General features: G+C 42.5%; 1 long non-coding RNA gene across 1 annotated transcript; it reads right to left on the bottom strand.

The window, feature by feature from the left end:
• Positions 1–1,642: 1,642 nt before the first annotated feature.
• Positions 1,643–9,205, bottom strand: LOC102078865 (uncharacterized). Its single transcript, XR_003221766.1, has 2 exons — positions 7,319–9,205; positions 1,643–2,061 (listed from the first exon to the last, which is right to left on the bottom strand). It is a non-coding gene; the product is annotated as an uncharacterized LOC102078865 (long non-coding RNA).
• Between the last annotated feature and the right edge of the window lie 7,678 nt (positions 9,206–16,883).

Genomic DNA, 16,883 nt, shown 5'->3' with positions numbered 1-16,883 from the left:
AAAAATAGAATTCTTCTTGTTGCTATGGGAAATTACCTGCAAAGAGACAGTGCAGCACTGAAAACCTCTTTGGCAGTTGCTGTAGTTGCTAGCAGATTGCTGTGGTCTCCAATAATTGATACAGAAGATGCCAACACTTGTCAGCTTCTCTCTAAGCCATGGTAAAATTGTAAAGAGTGAGACACGGCCAAAAATGGAGACCATTCACCTTCAAAGTTACACCTTTTGAAACATGTTGATTTCAGTGGTTAGGATTAGACATTCACTGTCTTTGTTTGTGTTGGACTTTTTCAAATTTCACTATAGTGGCTGCAAACAAGTTGAAATCTTCTGTGCAAACTGTATACGATAACGGCATCCTTACTTAAAAAAGCAACTACGATATGAGGTGCAATCAAAAAGTTCTGACTCAGCTCATAAAAATAAAAAGTCCCACCTGAACAATGTTAAATGCTCAGAATGGAACAGAGTTAAAATTCAAGGCACATCTTTTTGCCTTTAATAAAAATGAAAACTCTTGTTCATGTTTTCTAGGTATCACACTAGATTAAGCCAATACTGACCTTCATTAGATCAGCATTTTTCCTAAAAGTCAGTGTTCGTAGAGACTGTTTGACTCTATGTTTCTGTTTTTTCTTCATGTCTAAAGCAAAACTTGTGAAATTGTCAAGCCAGCAATTTGTGGATTGGACTGTGAAAATTGAAATTGGCCTTATTTTACATTGTTTTAATTTTACTTTTCAGTTTTTTTGTCTTTCACAAGACTTCCACAGAAAGCCACAGCACATATCACCCTGCTCTAAGGATGTCATAATTTTGTTTGCTTTGCGTGATTCATCAGTCTCAGTGCAGTGCTCCTGGAGGTTAGCTCAAACCTTAAAAAGTTAATAGTGTAAAACTGTGAAGCTTTAGGAACCACATGCTGACAATAAAGAAAAGAGGAGAAAAAGGAGCAGCCTATAATGAAACACCCAGCCATATGTGTAACACGGAGGTGAGATATTATTTTATAATACATCACTGAAAATATACCTGCAACAGTCCAAAATATTTCAGAACTACATGTAATCAAAAGAAAAAACATTTTATGCATCATAAGTTGTTAACACCTGTCAATTGTTAAAGTTGAAATGAAAAGTTTCTTCCAGTTTGCATCCATCTTTACATTTCTTCTTGTAAAAATAACTGTATAATAACTATAATAACTCTCTCAGTCCTTTATGTACTGAAATAAAGCTAGTTAAAGCCTTATGGTGCGTCCCCACAGTCTGGACTACTTTATGCAAATCATAATGCAGGACACACACCACCTCTGGAAACTCCTGATAAAGGTTGAAACCATTCATTGCTGTTCTAAAATGAAAGCAGATTGAGGAAGCTGGTTACACTTGAGTGCTTTTGTCTTATTTTCAATTGGGATAAATTATCACAGGAGAGCCAAACAGGAAACAAAACATTATGAAATAAAACTCCTATCTAAAGGCGAGTGGTCAGTGGCCCAAAAGACACGGAAAACAAAATTGCTTTGCTCCATCATTAGTACTGCAGGGTCCGCATTTTCTCCAGGGTCCCTGGGCAATTTGAGCAAATAGAAGGTATCTACACTGATGTTAGCAATAGCAAAAACTGACAGGAATTGTACTTGGAGTCGAACATAATTTTTATTCTAATTAGCCACATTTTCCTTTTTGTATTCAGTCACAGTCAAGCTGTTTGAGAGGCAGCTGTGGGCTTTCATTTGCACAACATGCAGTTCAGTTTTAATCATCATTTCACTGCCAGATCCTCTGCACTGAGGTGTAGCAAAAGAAAGGTATAAATGAACTCCAATAAAGGGAAAAAAGTTGTGATAGGAGAACAAGTTGGAAACTGTCTATTAACTGACTTGACATCATATTATCCCCGTTGGCTTTATACACAGTTTCTGTCTCATGATTGATGATAATGGCAGGGCCACACTGAAACAGGTTGCTGCCACAGTACCTCTGATGAGAGCTGAGTCACTCCCGATGGCATTCACTAAAGACCGACCTGTTCCCAGTTGTTTTGATCCAGACTGGCCTGCAGAACAGAGACATAGAAGAAAAGGTGAAGGGAAAACGAAAATATGAAAGAGAAACGAGGGAAATTGCAGCAAAAAGATCACAGGGGAACAGAAAAAAGATGATGAAAGTACAGAGAATAGATAAGAGTAAAAGAAAAATGAGGAAGTAAAAGATGGTCATTAGTGAGGCGAAAAATAGATATTAAGACATGCTCAAAAGAGAGTGCAGAGAGGGGGAAACAGGAATCATCTACGGTGGGACTTTCACTCAGAGTGAATTAGATGAGTGACCACAGGGGAAGGATATGACAACGCAAACTCTCACCCCTGGTTCAAATTAACTGCCTCATTTTCTAGCCATTACTGAAGTGCACAGCAGCATCAGAGTCCCAAAGGTCTCATCAAGTTGTAGAGGTATCACCCACACAGAATTGCCTATGATATGAATTTCAGTAATATTAATTATTTGAGTCTGATGGGAAACATAATCCCGAGGCTGAGCTATTTGGATGATGTTCTAATTATGCAAAGCACCAGAATAATGTCATTACAATTAATTCCTTTCCCTGACACATGCATTTGCAATTTGCAAAAGAATATCTGCAGAGGCTGACATAAAAAAAACTGATGTTTGACACTGTCCTGGTAGCAGGAATTATGCAGAAAAACCATCATCCAGCAGAAATTGCTCCATGAAATGTCGAGATTGTCTTCACCTAGTCGTTATGCGCGATTCCAGATCTGTATATAACACAACTGAGGAAGTAACGGCTCATTAAATAGGATGTGCAGCTTTAAAAATTCAGATATCTTGGTCATTGGTAGAGGCACGATATTATATTTTGAAAATGTATTAATAGTCTTTTAAACACATATATTGGTCTAAAGTTAAAGTAAATCATATTTTTTCTGCTTGTGAGACACCAGTCCTTTCTAATTTTCATTCTCATGTAGCAAAACTGCTGCTGTCTCAGAGATATGCACAAGGTGTCCTTTGGCATTGGTCCTGTGGCAGTAGCAGTGGTGTCACTCTTAACTCGTCCCATATGGATGCTTTTAAAGGCTCTCCTGATGCTACATACACATGCACAAACTAAGTGACACTTTGCAACATGCAGGGTTAATGCAAAGGGGCCTGAATCAGATGCCTAAACTGAGGCGTCAGGTGTAAACGAAGAGACCATAAATCACCCAGTGATTTCAAAGCAAACCCCTCAGGGTCACTTAAAATAGCACCAGCTCTATTTTTTTTATATAAACCCTTTCAAGCTGAACAAATCAGATTAGGAGAGCAGGAAGTCAGATACAGGATGACCCCATGCGGACAACATGCTCTGTTTCTGAAATGCTCTCTGCGTGATCTGAAGCCATGCGAGGGACAGAACAAAACTGTGTTGGGGAAACTGGGGTTTGACAATCATTGCCACCACTTCAATCTCCTAAGTCAAACCTTGTATTTAAAGAGGATCACTATCTCTCAGTACAAGGCCAAAGGATGCCTTCAACCGAGCCGTCTGCCAGCATCATCTGACAGAATGGCGGTATTTGATGGCTCTGGATGAGAATGCACTGGAGATGATGATGACGGTAGCAATACCAATGAAGAAAGAAGGAAATAACCCTCTTACCTGACAGATGGTGTGTAGTTTCTGTTGCACGAGAGAGGTTGGCTGAAGTGAAACCACAAATGGACTGGATCAGCAGACCAGTTATGGTAACGGGACTAGTTTTTGGGTGGAGCAGAGCAGCTTTCAGAGGGCTGATGGAGTTAAAGAGGACAGCAGATAGACAGCCAGTGAAACCCAGAGAAGCAACCCCTCAGAATCTATAGAGAAATGACAGGCACACAGACTGATGTTTTATAAAATGTACAGTAAGGATGGTGATTTCTTTACTTTTTAAAAAAAGGGATTTTGCTTTAGCAGTGCTACTGGAACTCTGCTAAAGAAAAAAAAAGGAAAAATAATACCTTGGTCATAACAAATTAAATTAATGTGCTGCCAGCAGATAACAAGAAAACAAGAGCTGCTGAAAGGATATTGCTTCAAAGTATTATTGACCAAATAATAAGTGTCTGGTTTTCTCTCTTCCAAATAGTCTGAGGTCTATTAACTGCACTGCAATGCACTCACAATTACTAGGAGATGACAATGATGAGGTTACTGATGCAGTGTCACCATGATGTGAAAAACTGGCATCAGTGAACCTTCCATTAAAGATGCTAATGTTGTACATTTAACTGTTGGGAATGATCAAATGTTTTAATAAAAAAACAAAAAAAAAGTACAAATAATGGTGACAAACAGCTGGGAGCAAAAATAAGGTCACTGGAGAATCCAACAAAACAACAACAACAAAAAAGGTCCAAAAATACTGCTTGAAGCATGAAGACACATATGAAGCTTTTCTGTCTCCTCTGCACTTTCTGCCTGTGACGTGACCCTGAAATGAATCTCAGTGCGTTTGATCACTGGTTTTGTTACTTATTGAAAGTAAAGCTTTAGCTGCTTGGCTGGAGTCGGGACAGACAGCTTTAACCCTTTAAAGACTGAACGATTAAATAGTTGCCAGAAAATTCAAATGTTTATGAAATGGAGATTATATTGAACCATCTGATGAATTTGTTTAAAAATTGTATTAATTTGCAATGTATTTTGCTGCATGTGGTATTTTTTTAAATTGTGGTCATAAATATTTTGTACATGTAACCTTGTAAACCAAAATATCGGAAAGTTTTATGTTTGTGCATCTACAGATCAGAATTTGTGTGTGTGTAAAAAAGATTTGTGTCTGCAAAAAATATTTACACGAGTTACACATTTTTTTGTTAAGGTCTGGTTACAGATACAAAGCAAAAAGGCTACGTGTAAAACTCTGCACTCAGGTTTCTTGGCTGCATGTGGATTTCAACTTACAAGTACAAATTTTGACCCGATTTTTCTTCCTTTCAGCTGATTGGTCAATGTCATGTCAATCACAATCACAACAATCCAATCAGAGAACAGATGGGTTCTTTAAAGAACCATTTTTAAAAAGGTTCTTTGAAAAACCATTAAAGGTGCCCCAAAGAACCATTTCTTGATGGTTCTTTGGGGCACCTCTAAAGGTTCTTCAATGAACCACTGAAAGAAATGGTTCTTCAAAGAACCATAGTTTGAAAGGTTCTTTGTGGCATCAAAAAAGGTTCTTCTATGGCATCAGTCTAAAGAACCACTTTTGGTTCCAGTTGGCACCTTTATTTTTCTGAGTGTAGGTTAGTTATTCTATAATTATTTTTGCTGTTTTGATGTGTTTGAGTAGGTAAAGTAACTATGACCTGTTTAAAAGTCAAATTAACAAAGATGTTAGTCCAGTTAAGGTTTGTGCAGGGCAAGCTGTGTTCTGTAGGATTCAATGACGTTTTTAGTTTCAGTTTAACTTTACACCTCATTATCTCTGACATCCATTCAAAATACATTTCCATAAATCCTATTCAAAGAAATGAGAGAAAAATGAAGCATCTCAGCTGGACAGCTTCCTGACATGACTTTTTTTGTTTTTTGATGTTCTCCATTTTTAAAGTAATCTAATAAATCTAATAATAGTTAATCTGAGCACAGGTTAAAGTTTAACCCCCAGGGCAGATTTAATGCAAAGGAAACAGGAAGGAAAGGAGAGAAACATCACTGTGTTCCCTGAGTGGAATTTAGAGAAAAATCAAAGACTGATTTGGGACAGCCTTCTTCACCTGGCTGTGACGTAATCAGCCTTCAAATGTGGCCTCTCAAGGATGTGGCCTAGGTTTTGGGACAGACTTATAGTGTTGTATGTCCTCTTTAAAGCATGACCCTACATTGAAAACTGCAAAACACATAGAAATGTGGTGAGGGTACCGTTTGCTGAGGCCAGTACTACAAGCCAGGTTTTATGTCATTTGGGTAATCTTGTTGTTAACCCTGTGATTTCTGTACTACAAAAGCAAATTACCTCTCACCAGGCTATGTTGCCATGGTAACTTGTGCTGCAAATCTAATCTTCTCTGCTGTTGTTCCAGAATAGAGATCAAAAGCTATCAAATCTATATTTTTGAATAATTTTGAAAACTTTACTGAGATCAACAACTGCTAGTTACTATTTTTACAGTACACTTCCTCCCTGGGGTCAAAGGTTAACTCAACCTTTAGGTTTTTTGTTTTGTTTTGTTTTTAGCTCTCTTAGAGGATTCTCAGGATGCGTGTGAATAATGGCACAGTTCAGAAAAAACCCTCCCACTTCTCCTGTTACTGGCTGGTTGAGTCTCATACTGTCTGACCAGTCTGACCAATCAGACAATATATTTTCAAGTGAAGAGATGAAGGGAGTAGCCTAAGCACACAGTTTGTAGACAAACAGTAAAAACCTGTATTTAAATGAAATTAAAGGTTTTTAGTGAAACTCTTCATTTGATTTGTCTTCATTAACAGGAGGTTTTTCTTTTTCTTCAACTGTTTTATTGTGAATATTTAGTAACATGGAGGAAGTGGAAAGAAAGGCTCTTGGCTCTTTTAAAGAGAGAATACCTAGCCACCGGTACAGAAATGTAACGACACCTTTGTCAAAATCAAAACACAAGAAGTGGAATCCTATACTGCTCACATTAACGCTGTGGATAAAAACATCAAGTTCACCAGGGAAGACATGAAGGAAACAGGAAAGAAAGGAGAGAAACGTCACTGTGTTCCCTGAGTGGAATTTAGAGAAAAATCAAAGACTGAAAGGGAGAAAGAATACAAGAGAGAAGATTTACTAGTCTGCTGTACAGAAACTTGAAAGGCGTTATTAAATGAACTAGACTGCTGCTCCTGCTGAGTATTGATGTGTTGGTCGCGAACGAAACAGCTCTTAGAGCCGACTCTTTGAAGTGAACGACGGGTTTTTCTTTCTCTCACCCTCTCTCTCACACTTTTTTTCTGCTTCACTCCGCACGCCTTGTGCTTTGCGCTGGGAAGAGGGGGGAGGGGTGGTAGTTACACTTGCAGTAGCACAGGAACAGAGCCGGAGGGAAAGAGAGAGAAAGAGACCCAGGGACAACAACGTCACATTAGAAAGGTATAGTAATCATCCACAACTATTTTCAGTTGCGAATGATAAAGGATTCAGAAAGTTTATTCATGCAGGCCCATATGACAGAGAATGTGCTGTCATGGTCCTGGGTCTGTGACCCAGCGCTTTAAGTTTATTATTATCCTTTTTCTAGTTTATTCTGATTTTGTATTTGTTCTTAGGGTTTGAGTTGTGTGTTTCTTTCATTCCTACCTGTGCCTCTCCTTTTCGTGTCCCCTGTTGGTTGTGTAAAACAGTCTGTGAGTTTCCTGTTTTACTTTGTAGGTTTGTGTCTCGTTATGTCCATTAGTTCCAGCTGTGTCCCCTCCTGTGTGCCATTTCCTGATTACCTGATGTGTGTATTTATACTGCGTGTCTGCCTGTGCTCCTCGTCGCGTCGTCTGTGTTCATTCCCTATGTTTCTCTCCGTCTCCCTGTTCTGCCATCTCTGAGTTTCTCCTGCTGACCTTATGTCCAGGTTTGTTTGTTAGTTTCACCCAGTTTAGGTTTATGTTCAGTCCTGCCCTCACTTCTGTTATTTTCACTGTAAATAAACCTCCACTCGCATCTCCATCTCCGTCTGCATCTTGGGTCCTCATTTATTCATCACACGACTGCTGCCCCAGTTGTGACAGTACGACGCGACCACAAGATGGACCCAGCAGCAATTAACCCATCTAAGGAGCTACGTGAGACTCTTATCGATGCCACACAAGAACTCATCGATCTGTGGCTGGAAAGCCAGGATGACGAATCCCAGCGCGCTTTAGAGAGGCGGCTACAGCGTCTGGTGACCGGTCTCCCATGGCTTCTGGACTCGCTATGTCCGTGGGAGCAGGAATTTCTCCTTTTAGATTTAGGACTTCATCCCCCGTCTGCATGCACGTTCGAGCAGCCAGATGCGGTGAGTGAACGGGATACTGTGGTTTCCCCGGATTCCGGGACTTTGTTTTCTGGGGCGATTCAGAGTGGGATGAGAGACAGTATGTGTAGATTACCTACCTTTGTGGTAACGGACCCTTCCCAAGTGGGTGTCTATAAACCTTCTGTTAAACCTAAAGCCTGTGTCTCTGCCGCTCCTTCCGAGCCTGGACTTTATTGCCACTCTCCAGCTCAGTTTTGTCTTCAGCCGTTAGCTCCCCAGTCAGTAGCACAGCCATTTGCGTCCCATTCTGGAGCTCAACCGTTAGCCTCCCTAGGTGCACAATTTCCTGTTCTGCCTGCCACTCAGCTACCTTCACCACTAGCATCACTACAACCCACATTTCAGTCCATAACTCAGTCACGAGCTTCACTCGCCCCTCTACAGGAAGCTATGCCCATGCACCCCTTAAAGGACTGTTTTTCCACCGCTGTTTCTGAGCAGGGAGACTTGCTGTTTCAAAATGGACCTGTTCCTCTAAAGCTGACAACATTAGAGACTGTTACTCGCTCCAGGGCTTCCCCAGAGGCTGGGTTACAACCCTCAGCTAACTCTGGACCCCTGGAGGCCAAGTTGCCAGCTGTGGACTGCACCCGGCTGTCACTGCCTGAGCAGGGTCAGGGCTCTGTGCAGCTACAGCCCTTCTCACGTGTACCAGAGGCCCACGAGCCTTCTGGTTTTGTTTTGTGTGTGCCAGGGGCTTCCATGCCTACTGGTTTTGAGCCTGTTTTCGCTGGGGGGACCGAGGAGCCCGTCCAGCCTTCACTGTCATCAGCAGCTTCAACTGAGGGGTCTCAGGGACCGCTTCAGCCTGCTGCTTTCGCTGGGGGGACCGAGGAGCCCATCCAGCTACCACCACCGCCTGCAGCTGCATCAGCTCCATCACCAGCTGCACAAGCGGCTGCATCAGCTCCATCACCGCCTGCACCAGTGGCTGCATCACCGCCTGCACCAGTGGCTGCATCACCGCCTGCACCAGTGGCTGCATCAGCTCCATCACCACCTGCAGCAGCAGCTCCATCACCGCCTGCACCAGCAGCAGCAGCTGCGGCGGCTCCATCACCGCCTGCAGCGCCACCGTTTCCGGCTTCCACGCCTCCGTCCGCAGCGCCTCCGCCTGCAGCGCCACCGTCTCCGGCTTCCACGCCGCCGCCTGCAGCGCCACCGTTTCCGGCTTCCACGCCACCGTCTCCGGCTTCCACGCCGCCGCCTGCAGCGCCACCGTCTCCGGCTTCCACGCCTCCGTCTGCAGCGCCTCCGCCTGCAGCGCCACCGTCTCCGGCTTCCACGCCGCCGCCTGCAGCGCCACCGTTTCCGGCTTCCACGCCACCGTTTCCGGCTTCCACGCCTCCGTCTGCAGCGCCGCCGCCTGCAGCGCCACCGTCTCCGGCTTCCACGCCGCCGCCTGCAGCGCCACCGTCTCCGGCTTCCACGCCTCCGGCTGCAGCGCCTCCGCCTGCAGCGCCACCGTCTCCGGCTTCCACGCCGCCGCCTGCAGCGCCACCGTTTCCGGCTTCCACGCCACCGTTTCTGGCTTCCACGCCGCCGCCTGCAGCGCCACCATCTGCAGCACCACCGTTTCCGGCTTCCACGCCTCCGTCTACGGCTTCCACGCCGCCGCCTGCAGCGCCTCCGTCTACGGCTTCCACGCCGCCGCCTGCAGCGACATTCACGTCTGGTCCAGCGTCGGCATCAGCTTCATCCACTCCTGGTCCAGCGTCGGCATCAGCTTCATCTTCGCCAGCTGCAGCCTCTTCATCTTCGCCAGCTGCAGCCTCTTCATCTTCGCCAGCTGCAGCCTCTTCATCTTCGCCAGCTGCAGCCTCTTCATCTTCGCCAGCTGCAGCCTCTTCATCTTCGCCAGCTGCAGCCTCTTCATCTTCGCCAGCTGCAGCCTCTTCATCTTCGCCAGCTGCAGTTTTTGCTTCTGCCTCCGTGCCTTCGCCTGGGCCAGCTTCAGAGCCTTCAGCATCACCTGCTTCAGCTTCAGCCTCACCTGCATCCTCGTCTGGCCCAGCCTCCGTGCCTGCATCCTCGTCTGGCCCAGCCTCCTCATCGGCTTCAGCCTCCTCGTCTGCAGCAGCAGCTGCATCATTCTCATCATCGCCTGCTGCTTCTGCTTCAACTTTGCCTGGCCTGGCCTCTGCCTCGCCTGGTACTGCTGCTGGCACGCCGCCATCCGGTCCGCGTTGGGCGCCTCAACATCGCTGGCCATTTTCTAGGCCGCTGGCTGATTATCATCGCCATCGAGGACGCCCTCCTGAACAGGGTTGTCGCCGCCACTGGCTTCCGCGTGGCCGGCCTCCAGACTTCTGTCGCCGCCACTGGCTTCCGCGTGGCCGGCCTCCGGGCTTCTGTTGCCGCCACTGCCTTCTTCAAGGCCTTCCACCTGATCTCTGTTTTGGACTCTGCTCCCCTATGAATGTTTGAACCTTTTGTTTGGGACTCTGGGGGCCTCCGTTTTGTTCCTGGTCAGGACCCTCCGTCCTGGGCCTCCCACCGCCCGCCCGGGCTTGGTGGTTCCTTTTTGTTTTGGGGCTGTCGGGAGCCAGCCCTTGAGGGGGGGGGGTACTGTCATGGTCCTGGGTCTGTGACCCAGCGCTTTAAGTTTATTATTATTATTATTATTATTATTATTATTATCCTTTTTCTAGTTTATTCTGATTTTGTATTTGTTCTTAGGGTTTGAGTTGTGTGTTTCTTTCATTCCTACCTGTGCCTCTCCTTTTCGTGTCCCCTGTTGGTTGTGTAAAACAGTCTGTGAGTTTCCTGTTTTACTTTGTAGGTTTGTGTCTCGTTATGTCCATTAGTTCCAGCTGTGTCCCCTCCTGTGTGCCATTTCCTGATTACCTGATGTGTGTATTTATACTGCGTGTCTTCCTGTGCTCCTCGTCGCGTCGTCTGTGTTCATTCCCTATGTTTCTCTCCGTCTCCCTGTTCTGCCGTCCTCATCTGCTATCTCTGAGTTTCTCCTGCTGACCTTATGTCCAGGTTTGTTTGTTTGTTAGTTTCACCCAGTTTAGGTTTATGTTCAGTCCTGCCCTCACTTCTGTTATTTTCACTGTAAATAAACCTCCACTCGCATCTCCATCTTGGGTCCTCATTTATTCATCACACGACTGCTGCCCCAGTTGTGACATGTGCATCTTCTTTTTGTTTTCATATTTTTTCATATTTATATTTAATTGTGTTTTGGTTTGTGTTGTTTCACTTTAAATTTGTTTAAAAGAAAAAAGCTGAAAATTTAAATGGTTAAAAGTTGAAATGTAAATAGTCGTTTTTTGTATTATATGATTTATTTATTACATTTTATGTGGAGTGAATAAATAAAAGTATATTTACAGTGACCGCTAGAGACTAAGCACGTACAAACTCCGAAGCACGTACAAACTCCGAAGCACGTACAAACTCCGAAGCACGTACAAACTCCGAAGCACGTACAAACTCCGAAGCACGTACAAACTCCGAAGCACGTACAAACTCCGAAGCACGTACAAACTCCGAAGCACGTACAAACTCCGAAGCACGTACAAAACACAGTAGAAGTGCTCCAGGATGCTAGGGGCAGTGTTGAGCTTTTGTTACCTAGTGGCTACACAAGCCAGGAAGTACCAACGACCGGATTCGGTTTGTGGTAGTAACAGGTAAATGAACTTTTTTTTTTTAAATTATTTGAATATATATGAGTGCTTGTGTATAAATACACAAACAATACACATGTTTTCAATTGTGTAATTTAATTGATCTAGGTAGCTCTGTTTTTGAAGTTCAGTTAACGCTAGAAATGTGTTTTGGAGTTTGTACGTGCTTTGGAGTTTGTACGTGCTTTGTCTCTAGGGGCCACCGTATATATTTATATATAAACATATATAAATAAAACCACTTTTTTTACATTAGTAATTCCTTTTGTGCATAATTTTATATTGTTGTTAATAATAAATTAATTCAAGCAACAAAACAACCTGAAGAGTCGGTTGGGAGCCGAGAGAACAGACTCTTTTTAGTGAGACGAGCCGAAAGAGCCGGTTCTCTAAAAAGAGTCGGAAATCCCATGACTTCTGCTGAGCCCCTCCCACCTGGTTCACTTCAGGTGAAGCGCTGCCTCCTTCGAAGAAGCAGCTGAATTGTTTGTTCGTGTTTAGTGGCGAGTGGGACTTTTACTGTTTTGGCTCTGCTTCAAGAAACTGTAAGTTTGCTTTGTTTCCCCATTTAACCTCCTGAAACCCAGCCTGTTCTTTATGTTCTCTTTAGTGGACAAAAATAGTTAAACTGAGAGATATCTCTTCCCCCCCCCCCCCCCCCCCCTCTGTTTTCAGGAGGTCTGTCTTTAGGACCTTTTACTTTTTTTGTTCTGTTATGCGTTCTTTGTTTGAAGACAATATAGCATGAGTGGGATATAGATTAGTATGAGCTGTGTGCAGCTAAGTTCCAGCAAAAACTCTAAGTCAAGTTAAGAAGTCACAGCCTATGAAAGACGAACGATGTCCACTATCTTCTGGATAAAATAGATGTAGAGTATGTTACGGGTTCGAAATTGAGGACGAGAGTAAAACAATGATGGTCCAGAAGAGGTCAATCAAACAATTGATTTTTAATGAATGCACGCAGCGTGGAGAGGTGTAAACTGCCAAACAGTTGTACATCTCTACCCAAAATACACTCTAGATTGCTTTTATAACATCAGGGTATTGTAACGCCCCTTCTTGCGTTTACAAGCACATAATTTGCATGTACAGAACATTCATGTATTTTAAGAATTAACTGCAACATAGAGGTTCCTCCTTGTGGCATACTCTTCCGAATATGGTGATGACCTAAGGCCTTTGAGGTCACCATGGACTGGACATCCTTCTGTCACCTGTAACTAAGCAAACTCAAATACCACAAGAAGCTGAATACATTCAGGCCTTTGCTCAGGTACTATTTTACTGTAACAATATACTCAGCATATGAGTTATGATACATATATATTTAACTCAATCATTTTAAAGTAGTTATACTGCACCTGTAATAAACATGTTAATATTTGATTATGATAACCCCTATAATATAAATTATAACATAATGCCAGCAACTTCAATAAACACTTTGATGAAATGATAATTAATGCAATGATAAGATGATGGTTATGTAAAATAATCCCTGTAATTCCACAATTCCCCCTTTTGACGTCTTCCAAAGACGTCACTACACCATTCCCAGGTCCACTACCTTCGCTCTGACCCTCTCTAGTGGAAATCTTCTCCTGTAAGGGATAGAAAACAAACAACCTTTCTCTGCTACACCTTACTAACTTACTGTGTTCATCTCAGGTTCCTGTCATTATTCAAAGTTGGTTCACAATATCATATCAGGCAAAATCACAAACCCTACTGCCACGTCTACTTTGTTAAGCTCTTCAGCTAGACTCTGTACCGGTTTGCCAATCTGTGTGTACATGCCTCTACACTTTTAATGTCTAAATGCACATCTGGATGTATGTGCACTTGTATGTCTATCTGCATCTATGAGTCAATGATTTGCCACATATAATGCGTTAATGTGAGAAATGTTTCCTGACTATTAACTCCTGATACTCGAGGAACTTTCCGGGTTGCCCAACCTCTTAGGTTTGGCCTTTTACACTTTTACTAAAGAAATTTTAACAGAGCCAAACGAGATTTTTATTTTGCTCCTGTGCTTGACAGGTTGAGCGAAGTTATTTTTTGTTTTGTTTTGAAATTTTTCCCTTCTGTGTGTGTGTGTGTGTACATAAGTAAGAATATGATAATCAACATAAGATCCCTGGTTTGCAAATGATTTTCTGCCCCCGCTGCAGGGCCACATCCTGCATCATTTTGTGGTGAGTCTATGTTGGCTAGTTTAATACAGATATGTAACAGTTGCTTCATTGCATTGCCCACTCAGAGTTGCGCAGTTTCAAAGTATGTGGAGAGTTCAATACACATTTCTTGGCTAATTATTTTCCCAATAAAAGTGAAATCACACATTGCATTTGATTTCACTTATATATTATCATGTTCTGGGCTCTATCCATTATATTAACTTTATTTAATCTCAATACTCTTTATGTGTGTGAGCAACGCTTTTAGTCTTATTAAACACAACCCAAGTAAAATGCACACCATCCCCATGTCAGCCTAAATCTCCGCTAAAAAGCACACTTCAAAATTTTCTATCTGGATTTACGCCTCTTTTGGCCTCAAGCATATACATAACATGCCAAGGTTACTGTTAATGCCCGTTAGACAAGTTTCCATTATCTACAACATTTTGTTTCACCCGGCTCACCCTCACACATTTCCTGTTCACTTATTGCATATTTATCTTTAACACCTTTTACCTCAGTAGTTGCTAAGCAGAAACAAAGCAACCTGTGGTCCACCTTTACCCTGTAAAATAAACCCCTGTCATGTTTGTGTCTGTAAGCATGTTTTGCATTCATTCATTACACTCCACGCCATTCCTGCAAGTTAGGAGCTGTAAAGTTGAAAGCTGCATCAAGTCCAGGCCTTTGGCCTGGCCTATATATAAATCATGTGTGTTTGTAAGCGTGCGTGCAATTCACCTGCTATGTTCTCATCTTCCCTCAACATGTATCACCTGGACACTCTCACCAGTGAAGCTTAAAACCCTTTTGGACGGAACATCAACTCTAAACAAGCACAGATATGCAATGTGTATAAAATGAACTAAACCTGTGAATAGAATGAATGTGATGACAAACCTATGCAATGCAATATGAACCCTGTAAACAATATTACTGGTAAACAATGCTGTAAAACATGTTCTTAATGCAATCATAATAATGCAGATTATATAATAGGAATAAAGAATTTCCCTCAACCCAGGCAGGGTTCGCAACCCTCGCCATTATCTTTACCAACCCTTTCAATTCCCCAACCCTATCTGTCTCCTCAACGGGTTGTATGTTTTCAATGTTTCCTTATTATTTTGTCATAAAATAAATCAAACAAATAACTTAAGCTGTGTGACGGCACCTTGCGTTTACGCCAGGCTGTGAGCTGCCCTGAATCTACTTGCTACACCCCCCTTTCACCCAATTTAATTTCTCAATCTTAGTTTAAACTATTCCTGACCTTCCCCTTCTCTCATCTGATCATCTCAAGCACGTCCTGTACCAAATTTGCTTCCTCTTTTCAAGCCCACATTTAATTACAAGCTCTAACACATTTGCCCTATACGGCGGTCTCGACGTGTTTCCTGTCTACTTACAAAAATACCAGAGTTATTCTCAGAACTCAGAGCTGAAGTTCCCCTTTTCTAAGTCTGTAGGTTCAAGAAGAGAGCAAGCTGCTAGTCGGTAAACAACTTTATCATCACATAAGTTATTAGGTAAACGTCACGTAGACACATTTCATGTAGCTGATAACATATATACAATTTTCCTTTGACCTATCTGTATGTGCACGCCTAAATTATAACCTCTTATTCTAGAAATCAAAAATAACCTGAAAATAACACTTTCTGCCTCAGTTTTACCATACCTAAATTATCAAAAAACCTAAACATCATCAAGTAATCCTAAAACCCCTTTCAAATTAAACCTTAAATCCTGTAAGTCCCCCCTTTTTGTGACACATCTCATGTGTTACAAACTCAAAATCCTTCACTCAGGTTAGGGCATTAAAAAAGGTTAGTCATATCATATTAAGTCTACATGCTCCGGACCTTCAAACCTGTTTTTAAGGAATGAAATCAAATTAATCATCATGTCAAATCCTTTCTTGGCTCCATCCACAGCCTGCATCCTTGAAATGTCCTAGAAACAAAAGCCTGTGTGTTAACCAGAACATCACCTTTTATACTCAGTTTTCCACTTATGATCCAACCTGTGTTATAACCCAAAATAAACTTACACAGAACAGTTATTAATCATGTGTCCCCTCCGTTCATGGTAACTTAAGTTACATCAATGTTTCCCTTTTAGCATTTAGCATCCTATAATGTAATAACATAATCCAACCCCAATAAATAATTTTCTCAACGCACACATCAATATCCCAAAATCAGCATCCCCAGATTTAAGTCTCCCACTTGTCCTGTTTGTCAACCTTTTATTTATTTCCCCTCTTGGTCCCATCACTCACATTCACTCCCATGCATTCACACATGATATTTTTGCTGATCTGCAGCCCTCTGCGCACGTCATCAGATGCTCCACATCAGCAAAATGAGCTCAATCATTTGTTTTATTTCGTTTTCCTTTTTAGGAAAATAGTTCTCTATACTTTTGACTGGATTGAATCGATCAATCCATTTTTAGACAGAGACTTGCCGCCAATCAGTCTCTGATTGTAATCAATTATAATTCTGTAATGCCCACCTGATTGTCGTACTTGGTAATTTTGTCAACGCCGTCCGTTCGCTCTCTTCCAGGCCTACTTAGAACAAAATGAAAAAAGAGAGCTGATTATTAGCTCATCAAAGTACAAAACAAAATCACCTGACAGGTTTTTTCTAAGTGCACTGTTATAAAAACTATGGGCCCTTTTAGACATGTCCATGTTTATCAAAACTCCCTCTATTAAAAATAAAACAACAACCTCAAAAATCTTCAACAATCTGAAATTTCACCCGTTCGACACACTGAAAACCTCGCCAAAAGCTGCACCGTTTCGTACACAACAATATCCCCCTTTAGGCACTTTACCATACTCAGATTCAGCCTAAGATCTTACAACAATGTGTCAACACTAATTTATAAACCTCCTAATCAAATTTGCACCTCTGAACAATCTACCCCTCCTTTAAGGCCTCAATCACACACACACAGCAAGCTCCTCTGTCCACATTCACACAAGCTCTCAAACTTTTTCCATACTCAGCCATATC

The sequence above is a fragment of the Oreochromis niloticus genome, linkage group LG9 (assembly GCF_001858045.2).
Source record: "Oreochromis niloticus isolate F11D_XX linkage group LG9, O_niloticus_UMD_NMBU, whole genome shotgun sequence".
NCBI lineage: Eukaryota > Metazoa > Chordata > Actinopteri > Cichliformes > Cichlidae > Oreochromis > Oreochromis niloticus.
This window is presented reverse-complemented; position numbering and strand designations above follow the sequence as displayed.